Genomic DNA, 16,802 nt, shown 5'->3' on the forward strand with positions numbered 1-16,802 from the left:
AAATTAAACCAAAATTAAACAATTATCAAACAAACTCAGCAACAATTTCTCAGTAAAACAGTCATTAACGCAGTAGTAATTAACACAATTACACAATTTCAAAACACTTCAACAATTCAAAACCGAATGTATTGAATCTAACCTAACTTAATCAACCTAAATCCACTAAGATTAGAAAACTAAACTGAACTAACTTTGAAACTGATTCAAAATTAAAATTAAAATTCTAATCAAACATAAACTAAATTAAACTAAAATTAAACAATTATCAAACAATCCAAATAATAATTTCTCAACAAAATAGTCATCAATGCAGCAATTAACACAATTCCAAACACTTCAACCATTCAAAACCTAATATATTGAATCTAACCTAACTTAATCAACCTAAATACACTAAGATTAGAAAACTAAACTGAACTAAACCTAAATCCACTAAGATTAGGAAACTAAACTGAATTAACTTTTAAATTGATTCAAAATTAAAATTAAAATTCTAATCAAACCTTAACTAAATTAAACTAAAATTAAACAATTATCAAACAATCTCAGCAAAAATTTCTCAGCAAAACAGTCATCAATACAACAATTAACACAATTACACAATTCCAAACACTTCAACAATTCAAAACTTAATGTATTGAATCTAACCTAACTTAATTATCTTAAATCTATTAAGATTAGAAAATTAAACTGAACTAACTTTAAAATTAATTCAAAATTAAAATTGAAATTCTACTCAAACCTAAACTAAAGTAAACTAAAATTAAAGGAATTGAAAAAGAGTTGTTCAAGAACCTGTATAAGGGAACAGGTGGATGTTGTAGTGGTGGTAGCTTGAGTTGTGATGGTGGCAGATGGTGGTGACGGCGAAGGAGAGAGAGAGAGAGAGCGAGAGAGAGAGGGAGGGGAAGAAGGAGGGATTGGCATAAAGGGTTGACGACGAGAGAGAGAGAGAGAGAGAGAGAGAGAGAGAGAGAGGATGATGGTGATGCTGGTGAGGGTTCAAATGGGGGGGGGGGAGAGGGTTTGTATTTTGAATTTACGCCCATTTTACCATAAAAAAATTCTGACGGTAAACCATTGCAGGTCACCAAAATGCAGCGTTTCATTAATTGGTAAATCTGACGGTAAACCCGACTATAAAGGACACACGGATTTAATTTATTTTTCCTCAAAATGTTACCGTTGAATTTACTGTCGAAAATCATAATCTACCGGTAATTACTTAACCTTACGAATTTGACGTCGTTACTGCCAATGAATTCGATGGTAAATCCGCCGCTAATATGCAACGCTAAATTCGACGTTAAATCCGATGGTACTCACCATTTTTTTGTAGTGTCACCTGCCCTGTGAAGTGATGACCATCATCCTGTAGGATGTGGCATATCAGCTGGGACAGAATATTGATGGAGATTCAGTCAGCGGTTGCATAGGTTCTACGATGGATGTTCTATTGAGGACTTCTGTCAACAGTTGTTAGTTGTTATACCCAGACCCAATGACAGACAATCATAGAACAAGTGGACAGTCAATCTCTCATGATTTGAGATACTGTATGCAAAAAATTAGGGGCGGAGTCGACAGAAGAGCGCTTGTTACAGTACACTAGAGGACACATAATGCAGATCATTGGAAGCATTTTGTTTTCGTCTGAGTTTCGTGTTCACGTAATTTAAACTGTCTATTTAAACTAGAATGATCAAGTCACATAATTTAAAACTGCCATCACATAAATTTAAAAATTTTGATAAATAAAATTTAAACGATTTATCATTTAAATTTAAGAATTTTAATAAAATTTAAAGGATATAATTTGAACATTTCAAATAATAGAGCACATGAAATATCTTATAAAATTTGTTATATTAAATTGGTTGTTTTATATTACGTATTTAAATGGGCAGTTTTAAATTATGTAACTTGAGTTAAAATCGTCCATTAAAACCGTCTATCTCCCATATTAATTGAAATGTTCTCATTAACAACGTGAGAAAGTTATTAATTTAAAATTTAAAATATAGATGAGATATAAATTAATTAAAGTAGATTTAAACATTAACAAAAATATATCGAATTTTATTTTTTAAATCGGTCAAAATTATATTTTTAATATCGTTTTATTATTTTAAAAATTTATATTTTTAAATCTATAAAAAATATATTTTTATAATTACAGGTACTTATATCTCATTTACTGTGTAAACGAATTAATTATGAGCATATTTCTTTTATACTGTAAACAAAATATACGGAGTATATCAACTTCCAAGGATCACATGTGCACCCATGATACGTGTTTAAAATTTTTCACATATATTATAAACGAGTAGGTCACATTCTCAGAAGACTTAAAAATGATATTTTTATTGCCAACTAGTTAAAATTCTAGAACATTTTTAGCAAGCTTATGACTTTAAGTTTTTCTTTTGAGTTATGTTTGGGTTATTTTCTCACAAATTTAATGGCTGGAAATTAAAATGCTCTGGTGGAGCCAGAATAAATTGCTAGTTTTGAAATTTGCAAACAATACAGCAACTCAGGATTCATTAGTAAAATATGCCAATTTAGTGATGTCAGAGTTGAATCCAAAATAATGAACTTGATTGGGTACACTCACTCGACTTATCCTACTGATGTTATTTTTTTGTGATATTTTTGCAATTTGATCACAGTATAAGTGACAACATTAGTAAAACTGAAGGTGGAATTGGTGGACATGTTCTTTATGCAATTGATATGTCAAGTCTTAGGTGTTTGTATTTTTCATTTTTTTTAAAAATTTTCAATGTGTAATGAGAAACTGAGATGTGTAATGTATAATGATTTTATAGAAGCAGGATTACATTTGGACAGTTATATTGAAACATCTCTAAAGAATTGAGTGAGTACTTATTTTTACATGATATTGTAACTAAGCCTTTTTCTTTGTTAGTTTAGTGATTAAGTCATATTTTTTAGAGCTATTGAATAGATAGAATAGGCATTTGATCAAACCCAAAGATTTGGTTATTATTAGGTTAAGTTTCAATACATAATTTCTTTAAATATGGTTTGAACTTTTTTAAACATATATAATTTTAAACTAATTTTTTTTGTTTGCGTTATAATTTTTTAGTTAAATGACTAAAATAAAAGAATCATATAAGGTTTATTTTAGTATAGTGACAAAATTGGTATTCGAACTAATATTCTGTGAAATATTAATGACATACTTGCTATTGATGATGGTGACAAATTAAAGATTCTATTGCGAGTGAAACATTTGTGAGATACCTATCGATTTGGTACTAGTTTAAAAAGAATTTGCGACGACATTTGTAATAGTAATAGCTTTCGTTTAGCAACAAAATTCCTACAAATTTGATTAAGGATTTTCAAAGATTAGCTATAGATTAGCTACAAAATGTGACAGATTTGCGATCATATTAGCAGACAACTTGCGGCGAGTTAGGTTCGGAAAAATTCCTCGCTAATTAGTGTCAACTAATCATTCTATTTTGTCTACGAAGTTAGCTTGCATTTAGCGATGATTCTGCTGCAGTAGAGTTTGACGCTAGTTAGCGACTATATTTTAGTCTATTTCTTCTATAGAATTAGCTTTTACTTTAGTGATGGATTTGCGACTATCTATTCGGTAGCTAAAAAACTTTCCGGTGAATTAGCGACCGTTGTGTTTGCCTCATTGATCTGCGACTTGTAATTAGCGAGGAAAGCATTAGTTGCTAGGCGGTAGCTAATCTGTCACAAATTATATTTTGCGTCAGATTAGTGATGATTTTACGACTCTTTTTGTGGTAGCTAATCTGCCATATTCTTGTAGTGATACATAACCACCACACGGCGGCTGGTTGGTTTAAGGACCACCAGCACCACTGATCTCTTCCTCCTTCCTACATGCCTCCCTTTTTTCATTATCATCATCGCAGCAGACCAAATTTACAATCCTACTGATGTGTATAGCATCAGTTGTGGCTCCTCCAACAACTTCACCTTCGATGGTCGCAACTGGACTTCAGACATCAACATCAAACTCTTGCTAGAAACCCAAAACAAGACAACATCATCATCATCAGTTGCTGTTGACGCACTCATACCAACCATCATTCAGGGCTTTACACCTCAGCCCGTGTCTCGTATTCCCAATTCATGTACTCATTCCCTGTCGCCACTCCAGGCCAAAAGTTCATTCGCCTCTTCTTCAACCCAACTTCCTACCAAAACTTTAACCCACTATAACATTTTTTACCTAAAGTAATCCTTATTCGAAACAACATTTAACAAAAGTTGCTTTAGATAGGCAAAGATAATATTTTTAACGAGTTGTCTTTGAGTAAGGCAAAGATAACAAAATTTTTGGCCACGCATAAAAAATTTGTTTTTGATATCTAAAGCAACATTTACAAAATGTTACAAAATAAAAACTTTAAGACAACATTTTTAAATAAAATACAACATTTTATAAGAAACTTTTAGAGAGAAACTTTTAATCATATTCCCACCAATTATTTTTCAATGAAAAAGTAACTTAAACAAAAAAGAAAAAAAAAAAAACAAATGTGCTTCAGTAGTTCCACTTCACACCCACAAGAGCCCTAACATAGCCATTCTCCCCTGCAACAACACACACACCGTACCCTTTCTCTCCTCCTAACGGCGACAGCAAGTCAGCAGCGTTCAATCACACTGCACTCCTCCGGCGTGGTGATCTCCTTGACGGGCGATGGCGAGGTGCTCTCTACAATCCCTATCATAGCCACTGCAGCAACGCACCCTTTCTCCCCTTCCTAACGGCGACATCAGCCTTCAATCGTAGTGCACTCCTCCACGTATGGTGGCGGCGCGGTGCTATCCTTGACAGGCGACGGCGCAGTGCTCTCTACAAGCCCTAATATAGCCACTACAACAACGCATAGACCCTTTCTCCCCTTCCTAATGGTGACAGCAGCGCTCAATCGCGGTGCACTCCTCCATGTACGGCGACGGCACAGTGCTCTCCTCGATGGGCGCGGTGCTCAATCGCAAGAAATCCCTATCCCTTCTTTTCTCCTTCTCGTTCTTCCTCTGTTCTTCTGTTTCTAGGTATTTGAGAAAACTGATTTTGATGTTCTTTGAATTGATTCATTACAGTTTAGTTAGTTCTTAATTTTTAGTTAGTAAATTATTTTGCTATTGTCTGATTTGCTGTATTGTGATTTGCTATTTTCTGAAAAAACTTGAGTTACTGTTCTCTAATTTGTTGTTCTATGAAAAAATTAAAATTCAATATTTTAGTGTATGGCTCCTTCCAAATAATTTTGGATGCTCACATGTGTTGCTAATAAGAAAGTGTTGCCTAAAAGAGTAATAGCATGACAAAACTTGTAGCAATACTCTTGAAATTATTTTGTTTTCCTTTCGAGCTGCTTTTTCTTTATGATTATATATGCTGGCAAAACTGAGATCTTGTTAGCAAAATATATATTTCCTCTCAAAACAGAAACTTATAATTCATCTCTTTGGAAAAACGAACTTCTTATTCAGTAATTTCCTCCTATCTTTGATGTATTTGTTATTGTATAATTTAATGTTATCCCCTATACAAGTACAGAAAAACTAGGATAATTCATAATGATAGATAAAATAATGAAGACAAATTATTCAAACCCTTTCAAAAGAAAAGACAATCACCATAAATATAGAAAATGACAAATTGGATCTACCAACTATGACCAAAGGGCTCAAAACCTTACACAAGTAATGACGCCGGCCTTTTTCTCTTTCTACTGTTTCTTTGTATTAGTCACCAACGCTCCAGAAAACTTAAGATATTAGGTGGAGGCTCATCTTCACACGAGACCTTTGAGCTTGAAGTGCGATAATGCACTCTGCCTGTCTACCTTCCACTGAATTTCAACTTTTTAACTAGAAAATAGAAGATGGAAGACGACCGTGATAAACTGGTAGCAATATCTATGAAGAGCAAGGTAATGTATAAACTGATACTGTACTCGAGTATTTTTTGTATCTTATATCTTGTTATAATTGTAAGAAAATTAATTATTCTGATTCCACAATATTATTGCTAAACTGATGTTTTGACTATATTTTTTTTGTCCATTTAGATTTGACTGCAGCTTGCTTATGGTTGGATGAAGTTTTTTGAAGAGATAAAGGCGATTTTTGGCACAATGGTAAAACAGAAAGTCTTTTTGGTTTCAAATGAAAAAATTAGTTTCTTTTTTGTTCAAGTTTATCATGAGAAAAACATGTATTTTGTTTACTTATGTTTATTATTTATTTGACTTGATAACTTAGCAAGTATGTTAATTGACACTTAGAACACCTTTCTATGTACATGCAATATATATTATTAGCTTATTCTCTCTATATTGATTAATTGAATTTAAATATTTAAATATTTAAATATTATTAGTGTGTTCTATATATCCTTCAAATGTCATATAAATATAACAAAGGTAAAAAATATAATGCTTTAGGTATAAAAAAAGAACCTAAAAAAAACTCAATAATGTGTTGCTTTAGGTATTAGAAAAAGATAAACTCTAAATAAATTTAGATAAGTATTGCTTTAGGTTTATGAAAAGATAACTTAAAGAAATCTGGACAAGTGTTGCTTTAGATATATAAAAAAATAGCAAAAAAAAACTTATACAAATATTGCTTTAGGTATATGAAAAGACAACTTAAAAAAATCTGGACATGTGTTGCTTTATGTATTAAAAAATTCAATTTGTAAAATTAAAGGTGTTGCCATAAAGTCTTTGTTAAAGCATTGTGTTTGGGTTCTCTAAGGCAACCCTTCTGCAGAGTTGCTTTTTTTTTGTGTAGAAAAGGTAATGTTTTTCAAAGGTTGCTAAAAAAAGGTTCTCTTTAATACAGAAAAGCGTTGCACCAAAGATAACGACCGTATTGCCAACTCCCAAAAAATGTTGCATTTTTTGAAAAGTGTTGCCTTTGATAAAAACAACACTTTTTCTTATTATAGACAACATTTTTATAGGGTTGTCTGAGCATGAATTTGTTGTAGTTACCCTGCCAAAGCGTACTTCTCAGTCAAATCAGGTGATTACACACTCCTCAAAGACTTCAATGCCTCCCTCTACGCTGATGCTGATGATGACCACCAAGCTTCTGATACCTTCTTTAGAGAGTCCTCCGTCTATGTCCAAGACGGTGATCACACACTCAACCTGAGCTTCATTCCAAGCACATCTATCAACGCCACTACATACAATGCTTTCATAAACGGAATCGAAGTGGTTTCATTGCCGCATTATCTCTACCACACTAACCCTAACGATGACGACAACAAAGCGTTGTGGCTTCTTGGGTCCACAACTCCGTACCACCTAGAGAACAACTCAGCACTTGAGACCAAGTACCAGTTCAACATCAAGATAGGATAATATCACCTTCCGGTGACACTGGCATGTTGAGATCATGGGTGACAGATGAAGACTACAAGACTTCTCCAGGCGAAGTTGCCTCTGAGTTCGGGGAAATTACAAAGCTCAACTTCAGTTTGATCCCTAATTACACAGCACCCAACCTTGTCTACCGAACTCTACGACATATGATGAGAGGAAACGCCACAATCAACTGGAGCTTCAATCTCACATAGGAGCTTCCGACTGATTCTGGCTTCACCTACATGCTCAGGCTCCACTTCTGTGAGCTTGATCCCGTGATTCAAATCCCCGGTGACAGGGTATTCTACATCTATATACAGGATCAGATGGTTGATGATCACGCTGATGTTCTCATGTGGACTAATGGACAAAGAGGCGTGCCTATTGTGAAAGATTATGCAGTCATTGTTCCTTCAGATAATCAGAAAAATGCCAATATCTCACTGAAAATGCATCCTAGTCCACGCACTGGTTACGTTGATGTAGTTTTAAACGGACTCGAACTCTTCAAAATCAACGACTCGCGCGGTAACCTCGCCAGACCTAACCCTGATCCACGTCCCAAAGCACCTTCCGGCAATCCAGAGGTTTTCAGCAGCAAGAATAATACCCCTACTGCAGCTGTGGCAGGTGCAGTTTCAGGTGCTATTTTGCTGTCAGTTATAGTTGTTTCGATTTTCTTCCTCATGAAACGCTGGAGGAGGAAAAGCGGCGAGGGTGATTATTACAATAGTTTGAAGCACAAATCAGAGGGATCTTCTCAGCTTCCCACGAATCTCTGCTGTCACTTCTCAATTGAAGAAATCAGAACCGCCACCAACAACTTCGACGAACTCTTCGTGATCGGTGCCGGAGGGTTCGGGAACGTGTACAAAGGGTACATCAATGACGGTGCAACACCCGTGGCCATCAAGAGGCTCAAACAGGGTTCTCAGCAAGGTGTAAACGAGTTCCTCAACGAGATCGAGATGCTCTCTCAGCTTCGCCATCTTCACCTGGTGTCCCTCATTGACTACTGCTGCGAGAGAAACGAGATGATCCTGGTCTACGATTTCATGACACGTGGCACCTTGCGGGATCATCTGTACAACACCAGCGATAATCCTTCGCTTTCTTGGAAGCAGAGACTTGAGATATGCATAGGAGCTGCGCATGGGTTGCATTACCTCCATATAGGCGCGAAGCACATGATCATTCACCACGACATCAAGAGTACTAACATCTTGTTGGATGAGAGGTGGGTTGCCAAGGTTTCTGATTTCGGGTTATCGAGAGTTGGGCCTACGGGTACAGCCGCAACACACGTCAGCACGCTAGTCAAAGGGAGTGTGGGGTATTTAGATCCCGAGTATTATAAACGACAGTGTTTGACAGAGAAGTCTGACGTGTACTCTTTTGGAGAAGGAACAAGTGTCGCTTGTTGATTGGGCGAGGCGGTGCTATGATGCGGGTAGCCTTGGTAAGATTGTGGACCCTAAATTGAAGGGTGAGATTGCATCTGAGTGCTTGAAAAAGTTTGGTGATCTTGCCATGAGTTGTTTGCATGATGATGGGACTCAAAGGCCTTCCATGAACGACGTCGTTGGGGTCCTTGAGTTTGTTCTGCAGCTTCAAGAGAATTCATCCATTGGAGGTGGGAGTTCTGAGGTGTTTATTAGTAGTAGCAGCATAAGTGATGGAGCTCATGCTTGGGATAATAATAGTAAGAATAGTGGAGTGAGCATGACAACAACTACCACAATTACTAGCACTGAGAGTAGTAGAGAAACACAATGGTTAATGTCTGAGAATGTTTTCTCAGAGATTGGGGACCCTAAAGGACGGTGATTAGGATTTAGGATATTAATGCAGGTTAAAGAGCAATGTCGTAATGTGCATGCTTGAGTTAGATATCAATGTATTAATAAGATCTTAATTGGCTACACATTTATTTTCTCTTAATTTCAAGTGCTTGCATGGACATTAATGTATGTATATGTTTGAATCTCATATATATAGCGTTATCCTATAATTAATTAAAGTATTCAGCAAAGCTCTTTAGATTGCAGAATGATTGTATCGGTATGCAATAATTTTCTCATCATTGGTAGCCCTGCCTTAATGTATATATTAACTGTGTATATGGGTCTGGGAACTCAGCTTAACACCATTATTTGTCTAAACTGCAAGCAATAATAATGGTTTCAAATTAGGTGAATGCTACGGTGCCTTTGAAATTGTGCCTAACTTACCGAAAAAGCAAATAGATAATATTTAATAAATTTCAAATATTTTATTTTTTGCTTTAAACATTTTATTTTTTACTTTTAAAAGCAAATTAGACAATTTAGGTACCATAGTAAAAGACACCATAAAACTCATCTTCAAATTAATTGACTGTAAATTGACAACAATCATTGCCCTTGATTGGCATTCTGATTTCTGTGATGATGAACAAGCGTGTGAAGTGGCTCCAGCTGAAGACAAAGAATCAAAATTAGTTGTAGCAGTTTCATATAGGGTTATTGTTCATAATAAATAGATGAAGAAAAATAATGATAGAAGATGAATTGCTTTACCTGACATGCAAGAACATCGTGACAACCGCACAACAGCTTCCCATTGTGAGTATCCACAGCTTGAAATGACCCTTCTCCCTCACTCCACTGCATAATAACCATATTAAACATTACTACTACTATTCTCATGCATGATGCATGATTGATGCTGATTTGGTCGTTATAACTCACCGACTACAAGCTATAATTCGGATTAGGTCAAGACGTTAGGATTTTTATGGCTCACAAATTACCAACACATAACTCGATCGTTATATCTATAATTCGGTCGTTATACCTCAAATTCAGCCATTACAGTCTGGTCCGTTCCGTATTACTCGATAACTGCCACTTATTACTCAGAAAACAAGTCTTGATCCATTACCTATAACTCAACCAATGAAAGTTATACCTTGGTCCAAATTTACCCATTGATCTATTAGCTATAGCTCGGCCCAAATTTACCTCTTGATCCGTAGCTATAGCTCAACCTAATTATACCTATAAATCAGAATCCAAGTGAAATAATAAAGGTGACTTATCTTCAATTAGAGAGAATCTCGGCTATAATAGAATCATCTGAATATGTTTAGGAGCAATTACCACAAAATCAGGCTGACATCCTTAACAGCTCTGCAATAATAGATCTGCTGAATAACCGCCTATAACACAACATCTCTATAAATACAAAACCATAATAACTGCGTGAAAGGTACGCTATTTACTCTAAATAACATATATCTCATCTTATACTTTTTCTTACTTGAGCGTTGGAGTCTCTTTGCAGGTTCCAACCTCCTCCGGTGTTCCTCGACGACTGAAGTATAGCTCGGCGTTTGTACTCTTAGGACAGAAAACTCCATATAAATAGAAGAAGGAGTTATAACTCGGTACTAGAAGGAGTTATACCTTGGCTCAGATTACTGTGCAGAAACATTTGGCGCTCACCGTAGGACCGAGTTTACTTAAACCCACTACCATCTTTCTACCCGATTATTTACCCTATATTTTGCAGTTTATAATTAATGGCTGATAAGCAAACTCCATCTCTTCCTCCACTAACTCAGGTCGAGTTATTAGCTAAGAACGCTGTGCTCGAGACCGAGGTCCAGAGGTTAACTAAGTTGTTAACACAATAGCAAAAGAACCTGAATAGCAACAAAGATCGCAAGGATGCTTATAATGATGACGAGGATGTGTCAGGAATTCATACTCTGGTAGAAGTCACACATTCAAAGGCACTGAAAAGATGTATAAACCTTTTTTCCAAGGAAATTATGAAGTTTCAGATGCCGAAGAACTTCACCCTACCAACCATTTGAAGCAATACGAGGGGATTGCGGACCCGAACATACATGTCACTAAGTTTCACTCAATAATGTTTCTTAACGATGCTTCTTTCCCAATATTATGTCGTTCTTTCTCCACATTTTTAGATGGTGCTACTTTACTTTGGTTTTCATCTTTACCTGTAGGTTCTATCTCTACTTTTCAGGAATTAGCCGACCTCTTCACCAACAATTTTGTAGCGTACAAGATCTATGTTCATGATTTTGGCTACCTTAGAACAATCAAACAAGGTCAACACAAAAATCTCCGTGACTACATGACGAGGTTCGATAAGATAGCAATGGAGATTTCAAATTCAACCCTGACGTCCACCTCCATGCTCTTAAGAGTAGTCTTCGCCCTAGCAAGTTTCACGAGACTATTACTGTCGCCAAACCAAAGACTTTAGTAGAATTTCAAGAAAAAGCAGTTGGACAGATAGAAATAGAACTATAGAAGAACTTAGACAAGTTCGGCGGATCAATATACTAACTCAATCAAAAGAAGACGACTAGAATGACCTTTTCGAATCAACAAATTGATCGGCAAAGGACTTATACCCTTCAAGCACTACTACTAGGCAAAGAACTATGACTCAAAGATGTACTCTTTTTTCCATTCACAAGATTTTTCCTACACTAGATTTTGCTTGGAGGGATTTTAATGAGGCACTTCATCCTATACCTTCTATGTTAAGAGGGAAATATTCAATAAATAGTATATTATTTTTAACTTCATCATTCTTTATTTTTATTCATGCCTTTAGTTCGGCTACTATTTTTCCTACGCTCTCCACATATTATGGCAAACCAATATTAAAGTCGGCATATAAAAACAAATCAACAGTTATAAGTCAGAATCAATCCAACAAATTGGCAACCATAAGTTGCAATCAATGCAACAAACCAGCAACTATAAGTCAGAATCAATCCAAACAAACTGACACTTATAAGTTAGAATCACTTCAAACATTGGTAATTATAAGTTTGAATCAGTCAAAGTAAACCGACACCTATAAGTCGGCATCAGTCTAACAAACAATCACATATAAACTCATTCAAAAATATATTGAAATAAGCAACACATTTTCCAATGACAAGCTTGTCCAATTTTATTTTCAGGATTATCAAGTTGATCTTGGGGGGCTAATCCTCGTATCTTCAAATTATAACACAACCACATCTTTTTTATATCCTGCCAAGTTATAACTCAATTTTCATAAAAGCTCAAACCGTTTCTCTTAAAAATAAACAAGTCAAGCTTGGAGACTGTGATCTGGTCATTATAACTCGGTGGCTACAAGTTATAATTCGGATATTAGGTCAAGATGTTAGGATTTTCATGACTCATAAATTACCAACACATAACTCGATCGTTATACCTCAAACTCAGCCGTTGCAGTCTAGTCCATTCCGTATTACTCGATAACTACTACCTATTACTCAGAGAACAAGTCTTAATCTATTACCTATAACTCGACCAATGAAACCTATACCTCGGCCCAAATTTACCCATTGATTTATTAGCTATAACTCAACCTAAGTTTACCTCTTAATCCGTTAGCTATAGCTCGATCTAATTATACCTATAAATCAAAATTCTCATTGAAATAATAAAGGTGACTTATCTTCAGTTAGAGAGAATCTCGACTATAATAGAATCATCTGAGTATGTTCAGGAACAATTACCATAAAATCAGGCTGACATCCTTAACAACTCTATAATACTAGGCCTGTTGAGTAACCGCCTATAACACAACATCTCTATAAATACAAAACCCTAATTATATGAAAGGTACAATATTGATCACTCTGAATAACATATACCTCGTCTTATACTTTTTCTTACTTGAGTATTGGAGTCTCTTTGCAGGTCCCAACCTCCTCCAATAATGTTCCTCGACGACTGAAGTATAGCTCAGCATCTGTGCTCTTAGGACAGGAATCTCCATATAAATGGAAGAAGGAGTTATACCTCGACACTAGAAGGAGTTATACCTCGGCTCGATCAGATTATTGTGCAGGAACAACTATAAACATATTGGTTAATATTGATAAAAAATATTAGCTTCTAATATGTTTCTACTCCGAAATCATATACCTTAGGTAATGTGAAAACATACGTGATTCTACTTTAAATCTCTCTACTGCATCATCTTCTACTTCAGAACCTCATACTATATCTCCAAGAGCAACTGGTTCTACTTTTGATTCTTCAATTCACATTGATTCTACATCAGTTACAATTCCAATTGGTGATATCACAGTTCCATTAACACCAACAACTTCAACTCTTAATACTCATACCATGGTGACTAGATCACAGGCAGAAGTTTCAAAGCCAAAGCTATGTCATTTAGCCACTATACCTAAGGACTTGACTTAAGAAATCCCGAATACAGTAAAGGAAGCTCTCTCCTGGCCTCGCTAGTTGGCTGCAGTAATGAAAGAAGAATTTAAAGCCTTAATGAAGAATCATACATGGACATTGGTAGAACCTCCGTCCAATGTCATTGTCATTGTCATTGATTGTAAACGGGTCTATGTCATCAAGAAAGACCCAAATAACTCAATTATTAAGTACAACGCACCACTGACTGGCAAAGATTTCTGACAAACTGAAGAAATCGATTATGATCAAATCTTTAATCCTATAATTTGACTATTTACAATTCGATTAGTTCTCACAATTGCTTTATCCAAAGGCTGGTATTTTTGATAATTCGACTTCAATGATATATTTTTTTTAATGGCAAACTGAATGGGAAAGTGTACATGCTTCAAGCTCCAGGATTTAGTAGCTCCAATCCTCAAGCAGTGTGACAATTACACAAGATTATCTATGACCTCAAATAGACACCAAGGAATTTGTTTCTTACACTTAGTTCCACTCTTTATTGCTTTGGTTTTAATAACATAAAATCTGACACATACCTCTTTGTTCGTTTCTCTTCTTTATCTTGTGTTTATATCTTAGTTTACATTGATGATATATTCAATATTGTTGGTGGGTCCCCAATCTCAGGTGGGGCCCACACAACTAATAAAAAAAGAAATAAATAAAGAAAGAAAGTGGCAAAAGCCACGTGAGAGAAAGAGGCTTCATTCAGTTTTTGAATGAAAAAGAAAATGAAGCACGACGTCAAGGGAAGAAGAAAAATTGGGGGAAAAGGGCAAGTCAAATTTTGATCCGATTGAATCGGTAAACTTGCTCCATTTCTTATGAAATTTTAGTATGTTATTCCTGGTGAAGAGATGAACATTAGGATATAACTTGCTAGTTGTATTGCCTTCTCTTTTGTCTGATTTGAGATACCCACTTTGTGGAGGGTTTATGTTGATTCCATCAATTTTGATGATGTATTTTGTTGATTGTTGAGATGACCTAGTGCTACTAGGAAGACTGATTGTATACCCATTATTTTTATCTTGGAAGTTTTTACTTGACTAGGTCCTGTGGATTTTTTTCCCTCTTTTGGGGGTTTTCTCACATTAAAATTCTGGTGTCTGATTATTTAATTTCTGCCATTATATTTGCTGCTTGAAGTATCTTTGGTATTGCCTATTTAATCGCATAGGTTGTGAGAATTATTTTTGGTGCTTCTGATGTTAGACAAGTTCTTATTTGAACCTTTGTTGAGTTTTCCCAATACAGTGGTATCTAGAGCTTTGGTTGTTTATCTCTGTGCTGATTAAATGGAGGAAAATACTCATGGGCCAAATCTGGTCAAATTGAATTTCCAAAATTACTCGATTTGGAAGACCCTCATGGAAGATATATTGTATAGCAAGGACTTGTATGATCCTGTAGAGGGGGGATAAATCTAAAGGTACTAAATCCGATGCTGAATGGAAGAAGCTGAATCGGAAGGCAGTTGCTTTGATTAAGCAATGGCTTGATCTTAGCGTGTATCCACATGTTGACATTGAAACGAATGCCGAGAAGATGTGGAACAAATTGAAGGAGTTATATGAGAGGAAGAATGTGCAAAATAAAGTATTCTTGATTAAGAAGCTTGTCAATATGAAGTATATTGAAGGTAAATCAATGCTGGAGTACTTGAGCTTTTTTCAGGAGACGGTGAATCAACTGACAAATTATGAAATCACATTGATTGATGAGTTTTAAGTCTTGTTGTTGAGCTCTTTGCCTGATAGTTGGGAAGTTCTGGTTGTGACACTGACTAACTCAGCTCCAAAGGAAAAGTTAATGTTAGCAATGGTTAAAGAGAGCATGTTGAATGAAGAAGCCAGAAGAAGAGAGCGAGGTTTGATTAATGTCTCCTCCCAGTCAGAAGCACTTGTTTTAGAGTCACGGGGGAGAAGTCAAAGTAGAAAATCTCACAGTTTTGACAAATTAGAAAGTCAAAGCAAGTCAAGAGGAAAGTACAAGCCAAGAAAGGAGTTCATTTGTCACCATTGTGGCAAGCCGGGACATATCAAGAGGTATTGTAGGTTTTTGAAAAAAGAACAATCAAGGGGAAGAAACAAAGACAAATGTAAAGATAGTGATAAAGAAACTGCTGCTATTGTTTATGAAGATGTTCTTATCACATATGATGAAAATTATGTGGATCTTGTCTGTGATGATTCCACTTGGATTATGGACTCTGGTGCCTCATGTCATGTCACTCCGAGGTGTGAATTTTTCACTTCCTATACTGCTAAAAATTTTGGCAAGATCAAATTATGAGATAAAAGAGTGTGTGATATCATTGGTATGGGTGATATGTGGCTTGAAACCAACATGGGATGCAAGTTACAGTTGAAGAACATTAGGCATGCGCCAGATATGCGGTTCAATCTTATTTCAATGAAGGCATTGGATCAAGAGGGGTATTGCACTTCCTTTGGTAGTGGAAAATGCAAGATTACCAAAGGGGCTCTCATTGTTTCTAAAGAAGACAATAGTCTCACTACTCTCTACCAGTTGCAAGCAAAGTTGTGCAAAGAAGAGGTGAATGTAGTTGATGATTCCTCTTCTGATTTGTGGCATATACGTCTTGGTCACTTGATCGAGAAAGGACTAAGCGTCTTAGCCAAGAAGCACTCACTTCCTGTGAAAGGTACAACTTTAAATACTTGTACTCATTGTTTTGTTGGAGAGCATGTTAGAGTATCATTTCATAGTTTGGGACCTCATAGGAGATCACATGTTCTAGATTTATTTCACACTAATGTTTGCACTATGGATGCTAAGACACTAGGCGATGTATCATACTTTGTTACTTTTATTGATGATTATTCTCAAAAAGTGTGGGCTTTTGTTTTGAAATCTAAAGACCAGGTGCTCGGTATCTTCAAACACTTTCATGCAAGTGTTGAATGAGAAACAGGAAAGAAATTGAAATGTGTTCAAGTAAATAATGGTGGTGAATACAGGGATCCGTTTGAAGAGTATTGTAAAGGACATGGGATCAAGCTTGAAAAGACGGTTCCTAAGAATCCTAAACATAATGGAGTTGCTGAGAGAATGAATCGTACTTCCAATGATAGAGTCAAGTGTATGCTCTCTCATGCAA

General features: G+C 35.7%; 1 pseudogene; it reads left to right on the plus strand.

Annotated features, from left to right (window-relative positions):
- The first annotated feature begins 1,269 nt into the window (after nucleotides 1-1,269).
- Nucleotides 1,270-9,242, plus strand: LOC107635435 (receptor-like protein kinase FERONIA pseudogene; annotated as a pseudogene).
- Nucleotides 9,243-16,802: the final 7,560 nt, after the last annotated feature.

The sequence above is a fragment of the Arachis ipaensis genome, chromosome B4 (genome assembly GCF_059453495.1).
Source record: "Arachis ipaensis isolate K30076 ecotype BB chromosome B4, ASM5945349v1, whole genome shotgun sequence".
In the NCBI taxonomy this organism is placed as follows: Eukaryota; Viridiplantae; Streptophyta; class Magnoliopsida; order Fabales; family Fabaceae; genus Arachis; species Arachis ipaensis.